At 42.9% G+C, this 12,541-nt stretch overlaps 1 protein-coding gene across 1 annotated transcript in view; it reads left to right on the forward strand.

The window, feature by feature from the left end:
• The first annotated feature begins 4,467 nt into the window (after positions 1–4,467).
• The window catches only part of Tnc (tenascin C), an 85,813-nt gene continuing 77,739 nt past the window's right edge, over positions 4,468–12,541 (forward strand). Inside the window, exon 1 of the mRNA XM_026781773.1 lies at positions 4,468–4,579. The gene's annotated coding sequence lies outside the window, so the exon portion shown is untranslated. The remainder of the gene's footprint in view (positions 4,580–12,541) is intronic.

The raw sequence follows: 12,541 nt of genomic DNA on the forward strand, positions 1-12,541 counted from the left end.
ATGTGGCCTATTTTTCTCTTCTAGCTATCACTTTTTCTACAAGTTTATTATTTGTTTTATTTTCTTTAATCCTTTAATTTATGACTGTACTCGTTTATGGTACATTTACTGTCTCTTTACTCTTTTTCTTCTCTCTCCCAAACCTACATACACTTTTTCAACATACTATGTCTCATTTAGAGGTCTTTTATGCCTGAATGTGTCCTATTGTGTATCTGAAATCCGTTTTTGTCCAGGATGCTTCTTAAAATTCTAAGCCACATTACTAGATCTAAGATTGCTTTGTCTTTTAGCTCTGGCCGTCCAACATAGCAGAGATATGCTCACTGCCTCTGAGACTTCCAGGTAGGAGTCATGCTCATGCTGGCAACCAGATGGCCCATGCTGCCACCAAGTAACTTGCAGCATACTACTCACAAACCCTATTCAAGTGCTCAGCCTCCTAAAAGAGGTAGAGTTTGTGCTGGCAGCATGGACCAGAAAGCCGCTGTTTCAGCTGATTTGATACCTCACAGGTTTTTTGCTTGTTTTTTTTTTAACCACTAAATCAGGAAGACCTCTCTTTAAGGAATCATGCCCCTGCTTGCTTCTAACAAACAGAGCCCACCCAAGAAAATGCTGCTACCAAAAAAAAAGCCATGATTAACTCTGTTCCTTTGTGTGTAGGATTGTCTTTCAAGTTTTCTCAGGTTTTACATGGATTTATTCAGTCCCATGTTGGCACACTAATCTGTAGCCAGAGACTGCCTGTTCATTTTCAGTTTCACAGACCTGAAATAATCACACGGAAAATTTGTTAATTAAATCACCACTTGGCCTATTATCTTATGCATATTTCTAGATAACTTTTACATCTTGAATTAACCCATTTCTATTCATCTGTGTATCACCACATGGCTGTGGCTTACTAGCAAGGTTTCAGCACCTCTGTCTTTGGTGGCAGCTTCATGGCATCTCCTGACTCTGGCTTCTTTCTCCCAGCATTCAGTTTAGTTTTTCCCACCTAGCTCTGTTTTGCCCTGTCATAGGTACAAGTAGTTTCTTTATTCATTATCCAATAAAAGCAACACATACAGAATAACTTTTCATACCAGAAATGAGCAAAGGAGTTAAACACATAGTTCTCAAAAGAAGTAGCAATAAATATATTGGAACTGTTTAGCCTCCTTCACTGTCAGGAAAACAAACATCCACACTGCTCTGAAAATTCATCTGAACCCAGTTAGAATGGTTATCTCGAAAAAACAAAACCCAACAAATACTGACAAGAGTATCATATACCTAGTGGAAATGTAAATTCAATTGTCCAATAACTATGAAAATCAATGTGTGTTGACAGAGGTTTCTGCAGCCATTCGGTCACACACACACAAAGAAAAAAAACCCACAGAGGTCTACATTAATTATAAACTGGTTGGCCTATTAGCTCAGGCTTCTAATTAACTCTTATAGTAGCCTATAATTCTTGTCTGTGTTAGCCATGTGCCTTGGTACATTTTATCAGTGAGGCATTCTCAACTTGCTTCTTCTATGTCTGGATGACAACTGTAGACTGACCCTTTCCTCTTCCCAGAATTCTCCTGTTCTTGTCATCCTGCCTATACTTCCTGCCTGGCTACTGGTCACTCAGTGTTTTATAAAGCCAATACAACTGATAAATCTTTACAGGGTGCAAGACCATTGTCCCACAGCAAGTGTGTGTTGGGGAGGGTCACCAGTGAACTGAAACTAGGACTGCCATATGATCCAATGGCATTTACCACACATCAGAGTCAGCTTACTGTGGAGATACTGAAATACTGGAATAGCCGCGGTGCTGACAGAACTAGTCATCATCCATCTACATGGCATCAACAGATGAGAGAATAAAGAAAAGGCCCAGTGGAGTTTCATTTAGCCAAAAAGCAGAATAAAACTGTGACATTTGCAGGAAAGTGGATGGAACTGGAGGCCACCATATTAAGTGAAATATGTAAATTGAGAGAGAAAAAAAAACAAGTAAAAGGAGAAATAGCAGGGATATTTGAGGACAAGGATAGGAAAGGCATTAGAGGGCTAAATATCAAAGTACAAACATTACTTGGTAAAATTACCATATGCAGAATTAAAAATGGCCCAAGGGGACAGAATGAAGCCTAGTCTGTGTCTTCCTCACTTCAAGGCTAAGATATAGCTTTTTTCATAGCTTTTTGGAAGAAAATTCTTTTCGTTGGTGGGGAAAGGGTTTCTTGTTTTAGTTTGTTGTTAGTAGTTCTTTTGTTGGGTTTGTTCTGTTTGTTTGTCTTTAAGAAAAGGTTTCACTCTATAACCCAGGCTGACCTCAGACTCATGGTGATTCTCTTGCTTAGACCTCTCAAATGTCAGATTTACTAAAGAGTGAGCCCACATGCAGCTGAAAACACATTTTGCAAGTAGACTGCACTAACGATGTGTCTATGGTATCGTGATATACCTCTGTGGCAGCTGATGACTGTATTCTTATGTGTCAGGGTTACTGGCTGTTTCCTTCCTCAGAATGAGTCTGGTCACATTTCATTTTGCTTTCCTGTGATTGGTTAAACAGTTTGTAATTGCTCTGAATCAATAATTGATTATAGAACAGTAAGAATTATTGGGAGCTAGGGACCTGGGAACTGAAACATTCTGAGAAGAAGCCCTATTAATCACCCAGGGATTTTTTTTTTAGGAGACTCAACTTATTTAAATGCCTTGTTCAAATATATGTCATTAATTACAAATAAATTGAGTATGTATTTGTGTAAACATAGCTTACATAGGACACATGGCATAATACACTTACAGCACTTTATTTGATAACTGAGAAGATGTAGCCCTGGGTCCACTTAGCAAAGTCCAGAGGCACAGAAGCATTCACTGCTGGTGAAAAGACAGGCACATGCTACTGAAATACGTTTTGGCTGAAATACAGAATGAAAAAACTCCCTAAACAACCAACATTTGAATCAACCAAAATGGTTCAAAAGTTCAAATGAGTTCAAAAGTTCACATGATTTATGGCATAATGATTTATGTGCTTTCTTGCTGTCTGCGGGTGAGTGGGTCACTTTTTCAAAAAGTTCTAGAATCTTGGAGTCAATGCTAACACAGGGAGAGCCTAGTCTTGATTTGCCTTTTTTCCACTGGAGAAATTGAGAGCAACTGCTATGATGAAGGCTGACGGGTGCTATCAAACAATATTACAGGTAAGTGGATTCTTGAAACCTCCATTACTGATTCTTAATTAAAATATAAGAAGTCTCTCTTCTAAATTACAGAACAAAGAAATGCATTTTCAAAGTTCAACATGGCAGTGGTGTCTGTGCTAATGTGTGACAATCTCCTATTTAAGTATCATCACTCACTATTTCTGGTCAGTAGTGGGTTGACAATCCGTCTTAGGCAGAGACCACCAATGACATTAAACTACTTCTCTAGACTGCAGGCTACAAGCACTGTAATAAATAAACCCGTGAGGGCAGCTTCTCTCTCCCTCGAATGCCTCCATGTGTCCTGTGGATACTCTAACTTGCTGAACAGCAAGCCCAGGAACGGCTTAGAAGCAATCTTCGACCTTAAAGATAAAGTTGTTACCGTTTGAAAAGTATTAGTAACTTTTTTAAAAAGAAAAAAGTCTGGATTGAGCATCTATGGGCACTGAGAGCTCAGAAGCCACACTCAAGAGACCCTGCTAAAGAAGGCACTTAGCACTTGGATAAGTAATGGCAAAAAGTGGCTCCTGCAGGACAGGACACTGGGATCCGAATAATGAATCCTGTAGGCAGCTGGGCATGGCTGGCTCCCACTCCTCCAAGCTTCTAACATGGTCCCCAGCTGCTGAGAACTGATCTTGAGTTATCTCCTGGGGCCAAGAGAAACCTGAACTGCCTTGGGCTTGCGCAGCCCTCTACCTCCTCTTTCCAGGAACTGGACTCAACTCAGTTTCTCTGAGGTGTCACCCCGCAGCTGCTGCCCAGAGCCTAAGGGAACCCAGGTAGGGTTTCCAGCTTGCTGGAGTCCAGGAGCAGAGCCAGGATCCCTTTCCCTCTTGCTCAGCTCCAGAGGCTTCTGTTTCACAATTAGAATACTTGTTTGTGGAGCAAGGCAAAAATCACACTTCTCTAACAGCTATTCTGCGGAGGCGGAGGGAGCTGGAATTCCTACTCTTTTTTTTTTTTTTTTCACTATAAATTGTATGCAAATGGTCTGTTAGTTGGCTGGCTGCCTGGACTGAGTGCGTCTCTCATGAGCTAACTCGGTTCCGCTGGGAGGGCTGTTCCTTTAACTCGCAAACTGAAAAGAAAAAAAAAAGTGGGAAAGGATGTCTGGAGGCGAGGCGTCCCATTACAGAGGAAGGAGCTCCCTATAAAAACCAGGCAAAGCTGGCTGCTCTGGCCACAGCCTGCCTACTGTCGCACGCCTCTCCCGCGCAGACACACATCCCAGCCTCTCCTGGGCACAAAGACAGTGGCTGGGGAGAGGCTAGGGACTGCGCCCGTGGGAACTTGCCACGGTCTCAGCCCAGGTACTTCTTCAGGGAGCCTGTGAGCCCAGCGACCTAGATTTCTCCGACCTGGAAAAGGTGAGTCTGTTGACCCCATCACTCAGGGTCTTCCTGATGTGCCCTTGGCATTCCTGGTACCCAGTGAGGTGTGGGTTTATAACTCTTTAACACTCGTGTTCTGTTTCCACCCCCGGTAACAGAGTGTTTCTCTGCATGTGATCCGATGTACCCTAGTTATTTCTTGCTTGCCTTCCTCTTCTATTATATTTGGTGTTGATCTGTCAAAACTACTCAGAGAAACTTTTGGTAAAGTTTTTGTCTCTGCCCTTTTTTTTTTGGTGGCAAAGTAAGACTTTTTTCTCTTAACCCTTTAGCTAGTTGATTCTCACCTGTGGATTTTTCCCCTATTGAGTGTTAGAAAAATAGAGTTTGAAAGTGGCATTCGCTCACAGCCACGAGGTTGAATGACAGAGAACATAACTGTATATTTAAACAATCTCAGTACTACACAGTTTTCAGCTACCCCCCCATCCACCCCAATTTGGTCCTCATGATGTCCACTCTGTGGAAAAAATAAGCGTTGGGATACCAAAGTGAGGCTATGAGTTCTAGGCACAGATGAACAACCTACAGGCTGCAAGAATAGACTTGGAGCAAGGTGCTAATCTCCAGTGGGAGGCTCCTGATTCACCGGCCTCAGGTGGGGTCTTGGCATGGTTAGAGGCTACAGGGCTATCCAGATCCCATGCTGCTCCCCATCAGGCTCTCTCCTCACTCTTCAGAGCAGGAACCCCACTTAACATCTTCCCAAGACATGAGAAGCCACCTTCCCTGTTCTGGAGTGTTTCTGCTTATCCCCACCCCCTAGGCTTTATCATTTTATCTTGCCAAATCTGAGAGTGCCTGCTAGCCTGGCAGGTATTCTAGAAGGAAGAAGTTGTGTTGGTGCTATTAGGAGAAAAGGTGGCAACCTGGGGCTGGATGTGAATGTGGAGTTCTGACTCCAGAAAGTCCTTGGGCATTACAGGCTCACGTATTTGGCTATGGAGCGCTGTTTGGCTAGAGATTCTTGGGAACTGCTCTGTGTCAGAGGGCGAGCTGGACAGGGCGCTCTCTTTAAGGTTGAACATTTCTTTTTAATGCTTTTGTGGACCTCTTTTTCCTTACTTTTTAGAGCTTCCCCATGAGCATCATAGAAATGAGAGCTGTTCCCCACCCTGGCCCCTTCTCCTAAGATAGAGCAAGCCACATGGGGACTGGGGAGAGGTTTGCTCAGCCTAAATAAAGTGATGGGAAGCACTCCTGTTGTATGAGTATGGGAAGCAGTGTGCCTTGGCCTTGTGCATGCCAAAATCAGGAACCACATCTGGGCAAAGAAGGGGGTGCAGAGTGTGAATATTCTCTGGGTTGCCCCTGCTTCTTTCAAATGCCTACCTTAGTGCTCCCAGCCCCTCCTTAACCTGTCTCAAGAGGTGACAGAGTTTCTAGCCACGAGCTTTGTCATCACACAATGTGGGTGAGGAATTACCTCTCCTAGGCTCTGTGGTACTCACCTGATATAGACAGGCTCTTAGAGGTGTTTCTGTTTGTCTGATTATCAGTTCACAGAGAGCTTCAAGATTAACGTTCTACAAACGTATGTCGAGTTTAACAATGGAAGTATTTACTAATACAATTTGGAAAATATTGCGAGTTTCTGACAGGTGAACACGAGGCGCTTAAAGGGTCCAAACCTTACTGCATTGTTTCCATCCCCTGAAACATTTCACCAGATTGCAAACAACAGGGCACACAGCTCCGGATCTCACAGCCAGGCAGTGCTCGTTCAGGTTGGAGCTCTGAACTCCAGCAGCTACGGGAGTAAGGACAGGTCCCCAAATGAAAGAGAAGATAGGAATTTTAGAGGCAGAAGAAAGCCGCTTATGTTAATCAATTTCAGTGATGGACATTGCCAGCATACAGTTAGCCCAGTGTGTAAACTATAGACTCCTGATGCCTCCTTGGGCATCATGGCACCAAAAGACCACAGCATGTCTCTGAAGCATGGATGTATTTATGAGACAAAGAGGCTCTGAGTGCATAGAGATTGGGTCTTAAAACTCAAGTGATGGAGCCAAAATCTAAGCCCACGTCTCTACTCCGAGGCATATTGTGCCTCTGCTGTGTTCCTTTTCAATGTGTCAGCTTCTTGCATAGCCCTCAGAAAGAAAGCACTTCCCTTGTGACTAAGTATGCTCCTGCAGGCAGACTGTGGCCATCCATAAATACAGCAATAGCCTGATCGTATAACAAGATAGAAATTGGAAAGGGAACGCAAGCTGACAGAATGAAAAACATCCCCCCGAATCCTACCCTTTCTAGTGTTCACAATGAACTAAAAACACCTCTTAGTCTCTTTGCCTGTAATTCCATGAACTTACAAACTAGAGTTTTTGATGGAATAATATCCCCAGCTTTCACAAAACACAAAGGCTTCTCCATACAGAGGCTCTTTCCGTTTGAAAAGAACTTGAGATACAAATATTTAGTTGGCTCTCAGTATACAGTTCCTCTTTGCCGATCAAACAGAGACATAAACTGGCTGCAGTTGGGGCTAACAACATGAGACATGTGTGATGGAAGGCTATGCATGATGACTCACCCAATTCTCAACTACACGAATTATGAATTAAAAACTCCATTTAATGGAAGGAGAAATTAAGGCTCAAGGAAACGGAGTGGCTCAGCCTGGGTCATTCCATAAAAGAGTCAGAATTGGCTGCAAACCCAAACTTTCTAAGTAAAACCCCACTATTTTGTCTCTTATGCCACACTGCCTCCTGATGTCAGGCTTGGCTAACCAAGTGCAGAACCCTACATGGTGTCCTTTGGGGAATGGCCAAAATAGTACAGAAGACTCCAGCTGGCATCAGAGTCTCTTGATTTCACAGAGGAGCCCTGCAGCTATCATTTTTCATGTGCACAGGAAAGGTTAGCTGGTGGTGGAGCAGCTCACTTCACTGCCTGGAAACAGAAACTTTCAAGTTTCATCTAACAGACAGAGAGGGGGAGGGGAGGGAGTGAGAGGTAGCGGGCATGTCATTTCTAGTGACATGCCTGTTGGAAAAGTCAGCACACACTTTCCCAGACTGTGGAGATGGGACTTTAGGGTGGGAGAATGGAAGAGAACCATACCTGAATCTTCTAAGGCTTGTTGAGCTGAATGTGTAGCTTGAAAGAGGCTGCTGCGGAGGGGGAAAGGGCTACACCAGGCGTCTAAGGATGAACCCCAGGACAGTGGGGGAGCAGTTATAGGCTCCAAGTTACAGATTCTGCCAAAGCCTCAGAGAGAAGGTTGTGATTCAAGCACCTCTCACTGTGGGAAGATAGTTGGGAATCCCCTTGAATCCCATCCCAGACCAGCCCGAACACCTCCAACATGTGGGAAACATTAAATGGAATCCCCGTTCCAAGAAGGAAAACCCCCTTAAAGTATAGTGAGCCTAGCTGCCTGCAAACTCTACTTCTCCCCAACACAAAGCACACTGGTGGCCTTGCCTACTATAAAATCTGCACACACTCTACGACTTTGTGTGGAGGAGAGACCACTGCATAGTAACCTGATTCTAGCCCTGGTGGCCAGACTTTTACTAAGTTGTGCCGTTAAATCTAGTAATCTTTGTTCTGTTTCCTTCCCCTCTGCTATACATACTTCCTAGACCTGAAGAGCCACCTAGAGTTCAGGGCTCTCATTGCCATCTTCGACCCTCCTCTATGGAACAAAATGCCTACGCTGAAAGCAGGTTGTGAATGGAAAATCCTTTCCATCTGTATTTTCACTCTGTTTGTGAGTGGAATTTTTTTTAATATTATTTCATTCCAAGCCATCTCAGATGTTTGAAATTTCCTGACGTTCTCAAGTTATGAAATGTGGGCACTATAACTCAAATAGCTTTGACTGGTCCTTTAACCTTCCTTGAACATAATGCCAAGAGACAATGAGTCAACGGTCACTTCCTACCCCAAAGGAGGGAAGGTGGCTTCTGCTAACAGCTGTAAAGATGTTCCAACATGTCTGTGACAGAAACAAATGAGGGATAATTGGGAAACTAACTAAATTAGTTACTTCGTTCATTGTCACAGCAACAAATATCTGTCAGAAAGCAAGTGACAAGGAATGGTTTATTTGGCTTACAGTTTTCAGAGAAACAGTACATCATGGTAGGGAAAGCATAGTGGTAGAAGCTGGAGCTGGTTAGTCACACTGTATCCATGCTCAGGAAGCAGAGAGTGAGCAAACCTGGTGTTCAACTGAGCTTTTCCCTATGCACGAAGTGCAGGAACCTCAGTCAATAGGATGGTGCCATGCTCACGTAGCATGGGTCTTCCCATTTCAACAAACCTGATCTAGAAACTGACTCTCAGGCATGCCAGAGGTTTGTTTCTAGACCAGTTTTCAAGTACTATCAAGTTAATGATCAAAATTAGCCAGCATTTGAAATTTTGCCCTATAGTCTTCCAATACTGTGACATTTTAGCACTTCCTATTATTTTCAATATCACTGGGACTCCTCAGTTCAAATGGTTGGAATCTGGGCTGCATCAGTTTAAGTAACTTACTCACTATCATGAAGACAGATGATAGGGAGGACCTTAACCCAAACTCATTTCCATGTGACTAGAAGCTGGCAATGATCATTGGGGTAAGCAAGCTACGCCAGGCCCCATGCTTCAGCTTCTCCTGTCTTAGGGAGTTCACTATCTCCAGAGTCTATGTGCCTTCTGCGCTCATCAGACCCTCAGAATGTAATGCCCATGAAGGGCCATGCTATTCCCAACACAACAGGAGTTGGCTTCTAAAGGTGTGATGTTCGTCTGTTTCACAAGTCTGCTTCATGATTTACAAAATTTCCCTATGAGCAGGACAGGTCTTCACAGCATGATATACACATGAGTTGATACATTGATGAAATAATTCCATGCAGATCACCTCATGCACTCCTAGCATATATAGAAGACTTTGCAGGAAGGTAAACTGAGTCTTTGTTAGTCGCATAAAGCAGAAAGTAAAGGCGCTCAGAGTTTCTTCCCAGTGTTTCTCTCACTGTGCTTCATAGATTCTAAGGAATTAATCCAAGTTTCCAGATAACAAAAGCAGCTTAGAAAGATCTGGCTATTTGCTAGATAAATATTTACATTTTTAAGATTTATTTTATTTTTAATTATGTATGTGTGTGTGTGTATATCCATCAGGGTAGGTGCACAAGGGGACAGTTTCCCTTGGAGGTCACAAGAAGGTGTCAGATCTCTGGAACTGGAGTCACAGGCATTGTGAGCATTACTGCTTAAAGTCTGGAAACTAAACTCAGCTCCTCTGAAAGAGCAGCAAATTCATCTCTGTAGCTTATACTTGCATTTTTACAGTTAGATAAAACTACTTCTGTAAATGCTTAGATTGGTGAGTAAATTATGGATGAGGGACTTTAGACAAGTCTGTGGATACTGTGTAGGTGGAAGAGTCAAATTTTATCACCCAGTACATGTGTAGGAGAGTTAAGATAACACTCGATGGGATCAACAAAATGGAAGAAACTATAGACTATGGGGAAAACATTAGCTCTATTCAAAACCTTAAGGTTACAGACACAAGCATGGTGTCAGGAGAGCATGTCACCTGCAGAAGCAACATACTGTGACTGGAAGGAGACAGCTCTGTGCCCTGCTGGATCATCTGCCAGTCAGAGACCCTTGCAAACACTAAATGTAAGCACCAGTCTATGAAATGATAATATTTAAAAAATAGAAATCTGTACAGTGGATAATAAAGCCATTCAGGGAGGTAGAAGTCTGAAGTTAACTACAAAGGTGCTTTGACATAGCAGAGGGAGTCTGCCGGCTGTGGAGGACATGAAGCAGAACAGCTCCAGCAGTGGTCAGGGGCCACTGACATCATACAGAGTGGTGGGATGCAGAAATGTCACAGGACAGTGCTCTTGCACATAGGTTACTTTTGCTAGAATTTACAGAATGCCAAGCTGAAGAGGCTGGAGCTTACAGCTCGGGCCCCTAGGACCCTGGGTGATTCAGACAATGCCATGGAGAGGTGTGGAGGGACGGCAAAGGACCACATCCAACCTTACTTCAAGTACTTTTATCTGTTTTGTGCATGGAATTTCCACAAGACATAATTTGGTGAAAGGTTTCTCTAGCACAAAAAGAAGAAAGAGGAGGAGGGGGAGAAGGAGAATGTTTGTACAAATTGCTGACCTAATTTGACATATTATTTTAAAGATGGTGAAACTGAGATATGAAGGAGAGAGAGCTGTTCCTAAGATGTCATGCCAGGTGGCACTAGGTCAGGGAAGAATCTTGGGTCTTCTGAATTTCTTCTTAGAATATAAAACTCTGTTGTTAACACATTCTCTTACAAAAGATGAGCTGTTTTATTCTCCAAACAGTGTGTGGAGTGAGCTAATGGCCCTATTACTTATTCACTAACCACAAATCAGTTGTCATAAAAAAAAAAACAGAAATTCCTTAAATGTCTTTTGGTCATTTGAGATGCATCTGTTGGGAATTCTTTGTTTCAATCTGTATGCCTTTTTTAATTGGATTATTTGGTATTTTGGTGTCTAATTTCTTGAGTTCTTTATATATTTTAAAGATCTTCCCTCTGTCAAATGTGGGGCTGGTGAGAATCTTTTCCCTTTCTGTAGGCTGCCATTTTGTCTTATTGACCGTGTTCTTTGCCTTACAGAAGCTTTTCAGTTTCAGGAGGCCACACTTATTAATTGCTGCTCTTGGTGTCCTGGAGCTTAGTTGAAGAGAGGGAGGAAGAATCATATGAGCAAGGGGGTCAAATAATGATTAGAAAACGACAGAGAGAGTTGATCCTAGCTAATGGGAGCTCATGAGCTGTGGATTGCATGAAACCGAACTTAACCCTCTGAATGTGGGTGACAGTTATGTGACTTTTTGGGGGACCCCTGGCAGTGGGACCAGGACTTATCTTCAGTGCATGAACTGGCTTTTTGGAACCCTTTCCCTATGGTAGAATACCTTGCTCAGCCTTGACACAACGGGGAGGAGCTTAGTCCTATCTCAACTTGGTATGCCAGACTTTGTTGACTCCCAAGGGAGGCCTTACCTCCTCTGAGGAGTAGATAGGGGTTAGAATGCAGGGAGATGGAAGGTGGAGAAGGTGAAGGAGGGGAAGTGGGATTAGTGTGTAAAATTAAGAATTTTTAAAATAAAAACAGAATTATCTTATGATTTCTGTAGCTCTAGAATCAGAGCACAGATGAGCTGAGCTTTCCACATTCATATGTTATTGCTGTTGGCCTGAGTTTGTTTCATATCTTAAGGTTTGACTAGATGGTTAGATTCCAGACTGCATTTATTACCTGGCTTCTACTCCTTATAGTTTCTAGACTACATGTTTCAGTTCCATGATCTCTTAATTTCTTCTCATATGGGATACTTCAACAAAGCCATCTATCTCACCCAAGCCAGTGATAGAAGAGGAAGAAAGAGGAGGAGGAGGAACAGGCAGAGGAGGAGCAGCTGGAGGAGGAAGAGCAGGAGGAAGAGGAAGAAGAGAGAACACAGACTTTTATAAACAGAGATGACTGTTTAGCTGTTTAGTTTTAGCTGAAAGGAAATGGTTAGGCTGTACCTCAAGGCAAGGCAGTTCCACAAGCATAAGGCTTGGGGGCAGGATCAGCGCAGTCTGTTTTAGGGGACAGGATCAGAGCAGTCTGTTCTGGGGGGCAGGATCAGAGCAGTCTGTTTTGAGTCAGCCTGCTGTAGCCTCTAACTATCCAGTGTCACCATCCCCTGCATCTCATTATAGATGACAAATTTATTCATTCAACCTTCCCTTCTATTAATGGGCAATAAGTAATTGTGACAACCACTAAGGTGAATTGTGTCTTAACTTTTTCAGCCATTGTTGAGGTAGATCATTAAGTATCCCAGATTTCCTTCAAAAACTAGATTTTTCCAGGACAATAATTTCTTTTCTTTTTTTTATTAATTTTTTTTATTAAGAAAGAAAAAAAA

This window comes from Microtus ochrogaster, chromosome 10 (assembly GCF_000317375.1).
Source record: "Microtus ochrogaster isolate Prairie Vole_2 chromosome 10, MicOch1.0, whole genome shotgun sequence".
NCBI lineage: Eukaryota > Metazoa > Chordata > Mammalia > Rodentia > Cricetidae > Microtus > Microtus ochrogaster.